We start from the raw sequence: 11,380 nt of genomic DNA, 5'->3' as shown, positions 1-11,380 counted from the left end.
CCACAGTCTGGTTCTTTTACGAGGTGTATTTTGGGCACTGCCACATCGAATATGGGCACTGCCGCATCGAGTATGGGCGATTATTATGACTTTAAGAGCTTAGGTGTGAAATCCAGCCCAAACCTAGCCAGGGCACCCTATCTGTTTTGGGTAAAGAAGGGTTAGTTTAAATGTTGACTTTAAAGTTGGACCGTGATTTCAGTTTTGTTTAATGTTGACTTTGAAATTTGACCGTGATTTCAGTTTTAATATCTTTGAAAATCTTAGGAAGCCATGTCAGACCTTTCTCTTAGGGTTGATCCAATGTCCCAAAATGAGGGATGATGTCTTCGTGGGCCATCTCAATAGAAGATATGATGTTTGACCCAAAACCCATGGATATTGATGATGGTGTTTCCTTATGGAAACCTTAATTGATTTGGTATTGAACTACTCACTAGTGAAGAAGAACTTGGTTGATGGACCTAAAGCTTAGTTGGACCTGGTTTGAAGACATCCCTCCATACTAGGTAAGTAGTATGATGCGTTGAAAGAAGCCCATCCAAAAATATTGAAGTTAGGCCAATTAAATCCCTATTTTTGAACAAGCTGTCTAGGCAGTGGCATTTTGGTAATTTTATGTTTTTAAGGTTTTTAAAAGCTTTATTTCTTTTAATTTCATGGTAAACATTCCCACTAGGTTTCTAACTCTCTATGGAACGTGGAAAGGACCTTAGATCTTCCTCTTTGGCAACCAATCAATCAGCAGGGTCAATTTGGTCAGTTTGGTGAAATCCTAGCAATTCTTGGACTCTGTGTGCTATTTAAAAAGGGGGAACTCCATGTTTTTCACTCTCAATCTGTTTTAAGCCTTTGGAGAACGTGGGAAGAGCCCTAGATCCTCTCCTTCGAAGCCAAGGAAGACCCTCAAGCATCTGTTCAGATTTCTTCATCGGTTTCTCTTCTAAAAGGTTAATATTCAATTCACTTCTTCTTTAATTCATTCTTTCTTCTCTACTTCTGATATTCTGATTACGAGAAGCGTATTACACTGCTGTAATGACCTCTTCTCTGATTCTTTTAGCCCTAGAGTTAATCCCCCAATTCACTCTATGTTCTTGAAGCCATATGGCGATGATTCTTGAATTTGACTCCACCAAAATCTTGATGATACTTTCCCTGAATTTTCTACCTATCTTTATGATTGTGGGGGAAGGTCTCATACAATTACTGTTGGTAATACTTCAAAAGTAATTCAATTCAATTAATTGATGGGGGAAAGATTCCTTACCTGGATTCGCTTTCCCTTACTTGAAATATTCGCAGCGGAAGTCTAGATCCACGTTCTCGTTCCACCACCAAAGCTTTACCGGGGAGATTCCACAATCACTGGGAAAGGGAATAATATCCACAACCCAAATGCCGTGGATTAATGGAATGAAGATCAAAAAACTAGGAAAGGAAAAATTTCCAAGCCTGCGATTCTAAGAGAGAGGGAGAGAGAGATGGAGCCGCCGTTTCTCAGAGATAAATCTCGTGCGAATGAATCACACACTTACTCACTAATGCGGTGGTTACCAAAATATATAACCCTATTTTGTAACCGCCCTAATAGTGAGTTTCCAATATTGCCCTTGGGCATTTAATTTATTAATCATATTAATAAATTCCAACAGCTCCCACTTGCACAAGGGCAAGTGTTAATCTTTCAATGTGTCCCAGACACACTTGTATATCCCAGATATACACATTCAATCTCTCTGCTATGTATCCCAGATACATAGACCTCTTGTATCCCAGACACACATGTATATCCTAGATATACATATTCAATCTATTTGTTATGTATCCCAGATACATAGACCTCTTGTGTCCCAGACACACATGTATATCCCAGATATACATATATATTGATCTCTTCACTATGTGTCCCAGATACATAGACCACCTGTGTCCCAGACACTAATATCCACAAGTCATACTAGCAAAATGGGTTGTGCGACCGGTGATATACCTGCACGCGTGAGCCCCAAACTAGAAACCTTCCCAGAAGGCCGAAATGGCACATCACTCATAGAAACAAATCAAATAAGCATTAGTATAACACGGTGTCCTAGGTTTATTCAAACTCACCGGACTAAAGGTATCTCGATCCCTCCGAGAGATCACCTTCTTGTCCTTAAAATGTTCACTACCGTAACACATACGGTTGGCGCCAGCAAACACTTTTTAGGGTGCAGTTGAATCAAACCTTTCCTTTCGCCCCAAACCATCATTACACTTAGGATTGACTCCTTTCCCGGTAGTGCCCCTTTAGGTCGAATCTATCATGACCATAGGTAACACCCCAAAGTAGCCACATCAACCCTTCGTTTCATGATGTCGTCGAAAGTCACTAAGAACACTAATGGACCATAAGGTCTAGGACTCACACAATGAGATGAGCAGGGATCCATCCTCTCATTTCCAATGATCTCTAAGCACACATAGTATGATATATGTGCTATGGTGGAGCATTCTATATACAATAGAACGTATGTCCATCTCAACACCATACAGGTCTTAGTCTAGTCGCAACCTCTTGCGCCTAACCCGAGTTTCTTTATTGTCGCCACCCTAGCGCCACATAAAGTACTCGTTCACTGCTCCTATAGGCAACATGAATAGTGGGAACATTCATGTCGATTCTCTTTACAATAGAGAAACTCATCTTGATTCCAAATCAAGGCGACATCATGATTATGAATTGACCTACACAAAGTCATTCACAATCTGTCTCATCTCTGCTCGCCTCCAAGGCGCCAGAGGCGAATGCTCGTGTGAGTGAGCCATTCTCTTGCCTATTGACATATCTTGTTTTATGCTAGCAAAACACAATCACACAGAAAGTGAATAAAAAAAAATGCTGGAATGAACTCATATTACTCATTAATAAGAAAGTCTCAGTACAAAAATAAGTCACAATCTACGCAAGCCCAAGGATTTTACATGAGAAATAAAAACATCCTTGGCTATAGGTTTGGTAAGAGGGTCAGCTACCATCAAACTAGTAGATATGTGCTTAAGTACAACTTTCTTCCTTGATGTAATGTCTCTAACAAAGTGATATCTCAACTGTATATGTTTGGTCTTCCCATGATACTTGGGGTCCTTGACATAGCTAAGAGCTTCCGTACTATCACAGTAGACAAGGGCAACCTCTTTGGATGTCATCACAATCCCAGTATGTCAAAGGAATCTCCTCAACCAAACAGCCTCTTGAACCGCAGCTGAGCATGTCACATACTCTGCTTCCATGGTCGAGAGGGATATACAAGCCTGCTTCTTGCTACACCACAAAATGGCCCCGCCATTCAGCAAGAAAGCATATCAAGAGGTTGATTTGCTCTCATCGATGTCTCCAGCCCGATCGGCATCACTATAGCCAACTAACCGCAAATCCGATCCTTGGTAACACAACATGTAGTTACTCGTTCCTCCGAGATATCTCAATATCCTCTTGATCGCTTTCTAGTGCTCTATGCCCGGGTTTGATTGGTACCGACTAACCAAACCCACCGCATAACAAATATCCGGCCTAGTACACATCATAGCGTACATAAGGCTACCCACCGCACCGGAATATGGAACTCTTTCCATCTTGGTTTTCTCCTCCGGAGTCTTAGGACCCATATCAAGGCTCAAATGCAAACCCTTCTCCACTGGAGTATCAATTGGTTTGCAGTTGTGCATCTCTGTATCTCGTCAAGACATTGTCAATATAGGTCTCTTGAGATAAACCCGGTAATCTCTTTTGCCTATTTCTGACAATCTTGACACCAAGCACATAGCTTGCTTCACCCATGTCCTTCATATCAAATACGGAGGACAACCATTTCTTAATGGTTTCCAATAGCTCCTTGCTATTGCTAGCCATAAGTATGTCATCTACGTACGGTGTCGAATGACATAATTATTATCGATCTCTTGGTGTAAACACGGTGGTCTTCCTCAAGCATGGAAAAACCATTTTCCATCATAGCTTGGTGGAAGCGCACATTCCACTGTCTAGATGCTTGCTTTAAGCCATATATGGACTTCTTAAGCTTGCACACTTTACGCTCAAGTCCATGTGCTTCAAAGCCTTGAGGTTGATCCATATAGATCTCTTCCTCAAGTTCTCCATTGAGAAAAGCAGTTTTTACATCCATCTGATAAAGCTCCAAGTCCAACTGAGCAACAATGGCTAGTATGAGGCGAATTAAGGCAAACCTAACCATAGGGGAAAAAGTTTCCTCATAATCAACGCCCTCTCGTTGGGTGTAGCCCTTAGCCACTAAACGAGCCTTGAATCTCTCAATAGATCCATCCGCCTTTCTTTTGATCTTGAGAACCCACTTGTTCCCAATTGCCTTTCGGCCTGGCGGCAAGTCAACCAAGTCCCAGACATGATTAACTTTCATCGACTCCAACTCTTCCTTTATTGTTTTAACCATTCCTTTGAGCTTGACCCCGCAAGAGCTTCCTGCACGGTCTTTGGTTCATGCTCATCAATTGAAATCATCTCACAGTAGATCTCTTCAGGAGTTACCATGTAGGCTTCATCCTCTATGTCGAAACGTCGACGAGGAACTAGCCCGCGCCCACTACGGTGCAAGTGCATGTCAGATTGCTCACCGTCTAAGGTAGCTATCACATCTGCACTCCCACTCCTACTAGGATCTTTTGGATGAACCCCAGGTTCATTATCCAGAATCTGAATCCCTGGAGTGACAAGACCACTATCTTGTATCTCAAAGAATTCCGATGATTCTTTGTTAACTCCTGAAAGAGATGGAAAATCATTCTCCAAGAATGTTGCATCCCTAGACTCAAGTTCCGTTCTCCTCTCACTCTCATCTAGTCCAATGAAGACATGGCCCTTTGAGGGTTCAGAATATCTCACAAAGATACACTTTCTTCCTCTGGGTCCAAGCTTTCCATATTGGTGAGAAGTAGAGTGAACATACGCTGCACATCCCCATGCGCGCAAGTAACTGAAATCTGGCTTCCTTCCGGTCCACAACTCATATGGTGTGGAAGGAACCGATTTGGTTGGAACTCTGTTGAGGATATAGGCCGCAGTCAGCAAAGCATCTCCCCAATAAGAGATGGGTAGATTTGCCTGCGCCATCATGGATCTCACCATGTCTAGCAAGGTTCTATTCCTCCTCTCAAAGAACCCCATTTTGTTTGTGGAGTCCCTGGAATAGTAAGTTGTCTAGATATCCCCTTTTCATCACATAACCCTTTGAACATATCGGAGAGATACTCTCTTCCTCTATCCATTCTAAGAGTTTTAATCCTTTTATCTAACTGATTCTCAACCAAGCTCATGAATTTCTTAAAACATTCCAGAGCTTCCGACTTATGAGAAATTAGATAAATGTGACCATACCTTGTATAGTCATCTATGAATGTGATGAAATAAGACTGTCCTTTTCTAGTATGCACATTCATGGGTCCACACACATCTGAATGGATAAGTTCTAAAGGAAGAGAGGCTCTCAAAGCCTTTTTAAATGGTTTTCTAGTTGCTTTTCCTGCTAGACATGACTCACAGGTTGGCAAATCAGATAGTGAACCTTGGCCTAAAGAGACCTTCTCTTGCCAACCTGTTCATCCTATCTAAGCCAATATGTCCTAGTCTAGCATGCCACAGATTAAAATCAATACACACAGTATTTTGGCAAACAAAAGCACTACTAGAATTAAATGAATAATCAATTGTATCCAATACAATGAAACCATTATCAAGAAAACCATAACCATAAACTGTATCACCCAGATACAAAACCAAAAAATTATTTTCAAATACAACTCTAAAACCACGCTTAAAAGATAAATAACAAAAACAAGATTTCGCCGAATGTCTGGAGCATACAGCACATCATGGAGTAACAGCGTCTGGCCACCTCGCAAAACTAATTTGCATGTGCCTATGCCATGAACCTCCACACTTGAGCTGTTCCCCATCGTTATTCTTTTGCTTCCTCTTGGAATACGACGGTATTCCACGAAGCTCGAGCGTTCCCTTGTTATGTATTCTGTCGCACCTGAATCAACAATCCACAAAGGATTTAGTTCAGCAAGCATAGTAGAACTTGTTACATAACAAGATGAGGTATAACACACAGTACATACCTCTTGCTCAGTGCAATCACGAGCAAAATGACCGAGGCTTTCGGCACTTGAAGCAAATCAAAGCTGATTTCTTCTTGCCAGCACTAGTCCCCCTTGAACGCTTGGGGCCACTCTTGTTTTTGTTCCCACCCTGGTTACTTTGCTTGGACCGCTGAGGTTGAGCTTTCTCTCTCTTGCGCTTGAAGCCTACACCCTTACTAGTGCAAGCTTCAGCAGCAAATACATCAGTTTGAGGAGTATCGGCCAACATCCGATCCTCATCAAGCTCAATGTGCTTGGCAGCTTGATCGAAAGTCTTGATGTAAAACCCAGCCCTAACCTTGACCCGGAAACCTTGTTATTTGTAGGTCCGATGACCCGAAGTAAAGTAAGAAGTCAGCTTTGGGCCATCCCAGTAGAGGACTTGGTGTCTGGCTTTGAATCCATGAAAGTTGATGATGAGGTTCTATTTATGGAAACTGAATCCTGATGAAGATCTAATTAGTTGATGGACTTGGAGTGCTCTCTATCTTGGTTTGAAGGCATTTCTACCTATTAGGTAAGTCACTTGACTTGTGTGCAGAACCCCTTTAGGATTGGATTTGATCTGGACCCTCAATTCCCTGTTTTGGCCTTTCTGTCGGCATTGGTCGACGATTGGTCGGCCCACGTCGACCAATCCACTCGACCAATGAGTGTTGTCTTTGGCAATTAGGTTGTTCTTGCTCTATTTAAGTCCAACCTCGAGTCCACTTCGTATTTGCTGCCTCCAAACCCTCTGGAACGAACCAAAGACCTCTGCAAGTCATCTCTCTTGCATCCTTGGTGTTTTCTTGACGGATCTTCGTCGAAACTCTTCTTTTTGCATCAAAAGGTATGTCTACTCTCTCTTCTTCTCCTCCATCTTTGTTTTTCTTTCCTTTTTGAGTTGAGACAGTAGAAGAGATGCTGCATTCTCTGTTGCAAACATCTCTGAACATGTTCTCATGATCATCCTAAGGATTTAAGGCTAGAACAATGATCTTAACCATGATCATTGCAAGCTTTTGAAGGATTCATGATCAAACCATGATTTAATCTCTGTTAAACTTCTAATCTGAATTCTGATCTCTTTGGATCTTCTTTTGTTGATCATGTTAGTAGTAATTACTGTGTTTTCTTTCCATGATCCATAATCTATAGATTTCTAGATGTTCTCTTCTACCATACTATGTGTTCTTCATGATGCATGATAGTTACATATATGGTAGGTTTTATTTCCTTATTTAGATTTATGCTTCTAAGCCTTATTCCATGAAGATCTATGTATGTTTTCATGTTTTCATTACCGAAAGCAATGATCCATCCTCCTATTGCTCTTGTCTTTGTTTTCTATTTCAAATTCATCAAGATCCATGTTTGAGTTAATTATGGTAACTTTTTGTTTCCTAATTTGGATCTTGATATCTTGAATTGATTGGTGTTTTGAGGTCCCCTATTTGTTAGAATACTACTGATGTAGTCTACCCCTTGATTAGTATCCTTTTGAACCACCAAATTCGGATTTCATATCTTAAAACTCTGATTTTATAGGCTATCGTCTGCATTGGTCGATCGATTGGTCGACTGGACCACTCGACCAATCCACTCGACCAATGAGTACAGCAACTCCAGATTTGGTCAGTTTCGGATGTTTTGATATCTTTGCTGTTAGGGATCTTTCCTAATATGTTGTATATACTTGTTTAGGACCTTCTTCTCAAGTTTGCCAAGATCTTACTTGATTTCTTAGGATTCCTTGCGAGTTATAAAAGGTAAGGATGGTTATTTCCTTAATTACATAGATAGCATGAATATAGTTTCTATATTTGAATATCATTAATATGTTTCCTAAATTAGATTCTTACAATGATACACTACTGTTGCATAACTTTGATTACAGTAGCATTACTTATTCATATTAAGTTGATTCATGTATGATTTACTTACCAATGTTATACAAGTGATTGTAATTACTGATTTCTTTCCATATATGAAGTTACCATATATGTGATGATATGACTTGATGCATGTGTATGCTTACGTATGGTTTGGAAAGGAGAGGTGTCCTTTCGACACTTCTGTCCTTGGACTACTACGGAAATATTATGGGATGTTTCCGGAGATGCCCTCTGGACACCTTCCTAAACTGTTGGATGACATATCTAGGATTGTCTAGTAGTGTTGGCTAGGATGTCCTGTTATGTCAGACCCTAATCGGAGGGGTATTGAGACCGAACGACCCGTGGTAGCAATGGGGATTCATGGGCGCTCAAGACCGGTAACCAACCCGTGAGAGGACAGGAATCACATTGTGGGGGCCATTTATTGGTAGGGTTGCATATGGTTAGACTTGGGCTCACGGGCGCTTAAGACCGGTAACCAACCCGTGAGAGGACGTGAGAGCTTCCCGTTTACCATATGTGGATGATCAATAGGGTTGATGAGTCCGTAGTCCGAGTTGGTTGGTGCCATAGGATACGCTGACTCTAGTGTTAAGGATACCGGAAAGGATCGTCGGGGACGAGGAATGGAAGTATCTGGATCCGACTTGATGTAACTAAGTAGAAGACTTGCATTTGGCTAGGTTTTACCCCGACATGCGCCAGTGAACTTATACCAAATGGTTGTGAGAGAGTGTGTTGACTTAACCCCCTGCCAAGGTTTGTCCTGAGGGATGAAGGACCCATTACCAATCGGCTGCTCGAGACCGGTGAAATGATCCGTGAGAGAATCCAAGATATCTTAAATGGTTGAGGATGTGAGTGGACTTTCCTAAAGAAGTACGGTGCTATGGCTTAAAGCATGTCTGCCAATAGAGACCAGCATACATAGAGTTAGATTCATTCATTCATTGTTTGTCTCATATCATATTGCATTTATGTTTGTTCGGAATTCTGCCATTTATGTTATTATGGATTTTAATCGCCTTCTACCGAGTTTCTCTGAAACTCATTCCTTTATTGTACAATGTTGTTAGACTATCCTGCAGGTACCGAGTGTTATGACGGTCCCTATGAAGAAGCGCAAGGCGAAGAGGCATATCTCTAGGAAGGTGATTGCGGTTACCACAATTACTCTGAAGATCCCGCGAGTGGTTATGCTCCGTACGATGCTTAGTCCGACCATTGAGTGGAAGTGTCCTTGTGCTATTTATGAGATTTACACTTACAAGGATGTTGTCTATAAAGTGGAGAACAATTTAGTTACCCAATGTACTTGTTACTGGGATTAGATTTTGTCTAGTTTATTCCTTAGAGCTACTTTTCCGCTGGATGTAAAGTGGGATTTTTGCTTCGCTTTACTTATCTGTTGATACTCTGATTATATCTATTATTCTGATTCAGTTATGATTCATTCTTTCTTTATTGAATCTATGATTTATCTTCCGCACTCATGTTATGATTGTTCATGATTATGTTATTGTTTATGTGGGAGGTTGATCACTCGATACCTGATCTTCGGGCTGTGGATCACACTCTCGGGTATGCCAGATAGGGTACCGGCTGGGAGGGCGTGACACTTGACCTCATCAGCATGAGTCAAGAAGATCTTCATATGCTCCCAAGTCTTTGGCAATGACCTGATGACTGCGGAGACTTGCTCCTCATCAGTCTTCTGGCGCCCACATGCACTCAACTCACTAATCATGTTAGACATGATGGTTATATGCTGCCTCATGGTGTGACCCTGGCGCATCTTATAACTGTCAAAGGTGAGTCCGAGCTGGCGGCCTCTTGTGGTGGAAGTCCCTCCATACTGGAACTTCACAGCCTCCCACAAAGACTTTGCAGTCCTATGCTTCTCATAACGGAGCATCAGGGCATCCCTCATGGAGCTCAGGATTGTAATCCTGGCTACCCGGTCTTTCCTCTTCCAAGCATTGTATGTATCAAGGTCCCTCGCGATGCCGTGCGGTGGGTACCTTCCTCGGGTGGGTTCATGGTCTGGTTTATGGTCTCCAGCATATCCTGCTCTTCCAGGAGATATTGCACCTTTCGGTGCCTGAGGTCATAATTCCTCTCATTCAGCTTCTCTCCTTTAGTGAGGTCAGCAACAATGCTCTTGGTAGCAGCCATTTTTTCTAGAGATATTACATACAAGAATGCGTTCAATAAATCTAGCATAAAACACAACTCATGCAACAACAAATCACACTAGCATAGTCAACCTATGGGATAAGCACTTAAACCAAAAGAGATGCTAAAAAAACATTCAATCAAATTCTCATGCAAACCCACATAGACTTATACACTAGCTTCATTCTGTGCAAGAAACATGATTGATAGACCCATAACTAAAAAATAGTTTTATTAAAATAAAACATGCAATCATGTTCAAGCTATGAGGTAGTTCACACACAACACTTCTACCTCATTAGCTCCCACTAGGCCCCATTAGGCCCTCAATGCCCAAACACCACATAGATTGTCGGGCCATTGGTGTCCAGTAAGTTAGAAACACATTCTGAACTGGACAGACCAATATCCAAAAAAATCCATCTCCCAGACGGACTGCTGTCTGCCCAGACAGAATTTCGTCGCCTTTTTATGCCCCAGACGGATGACCGTCTGGCATTCTGTGACCAGACGGACGACCGTCTGGCCCAGACGGATGACCGTCTCCCAGACAGAAATTCCGTCTGGGTCACTGTGACTAGTCTGATAATAGATGGACGACCGTCTGACTAGACGGTCGTCCGTCTGGTCCACAATGACCAAAAAACGGCGATTTTTCAATTTTCTTGAACGAAATTTTTTTCAAAAAAAACGGAAAACATGTTTTTTTTTCACCCAAAAAATCATCCAAAAAAATACATGAAAAAATCCAGCATTAATTATTAAACAAAAATAATTATCATCATGGATTATCAATTCATGCAAATCTTCATTAGGGAAATTCAAAGGATCCTCCCACTCGGATCCGAATCAAAATTAAGGGTTTCCAAAAACCCTATCAATTCTCCCATGGGTTTCGTATTAAACCCTTGATCCTCCCATTGGATCCATACAATAAAATTAAACAATGGGGAGGAACAAAAAACGTGGGAACCAATGGCTCTGATGCCAATGTTGGTAATACTTCAAAAGTAATTCAATTCAATTAATTGATGGGGGAAAGATTCCTTACCTGGATTCGCTTTCCCTTACTTGAAATATTCGCAGCGGAAGTCTAGATTCACGTTCTCGTTCCACCACCAAAGCTTTACCGGGGAGATTCCACAATCACTGGGAAAGGGAAT

This window comes from Hakea prostrata, unplaced genomic scaffold, assembly GCF_041222555.1.
Source record: "Hakea prostrata isolate BN-2017 unplaced genomic scaffold, UWA_Hpros_2 contig_38, whole genome shotgun sequence".
NCBI lineage: Eukaryota > Viridiplantae > Streptophyta > Magnoliopsida > Proteales > Proteaceae > Hakea > Hakea prostrata.
This window is presented reverse-complemented; position numbering follows the sequence as displayed.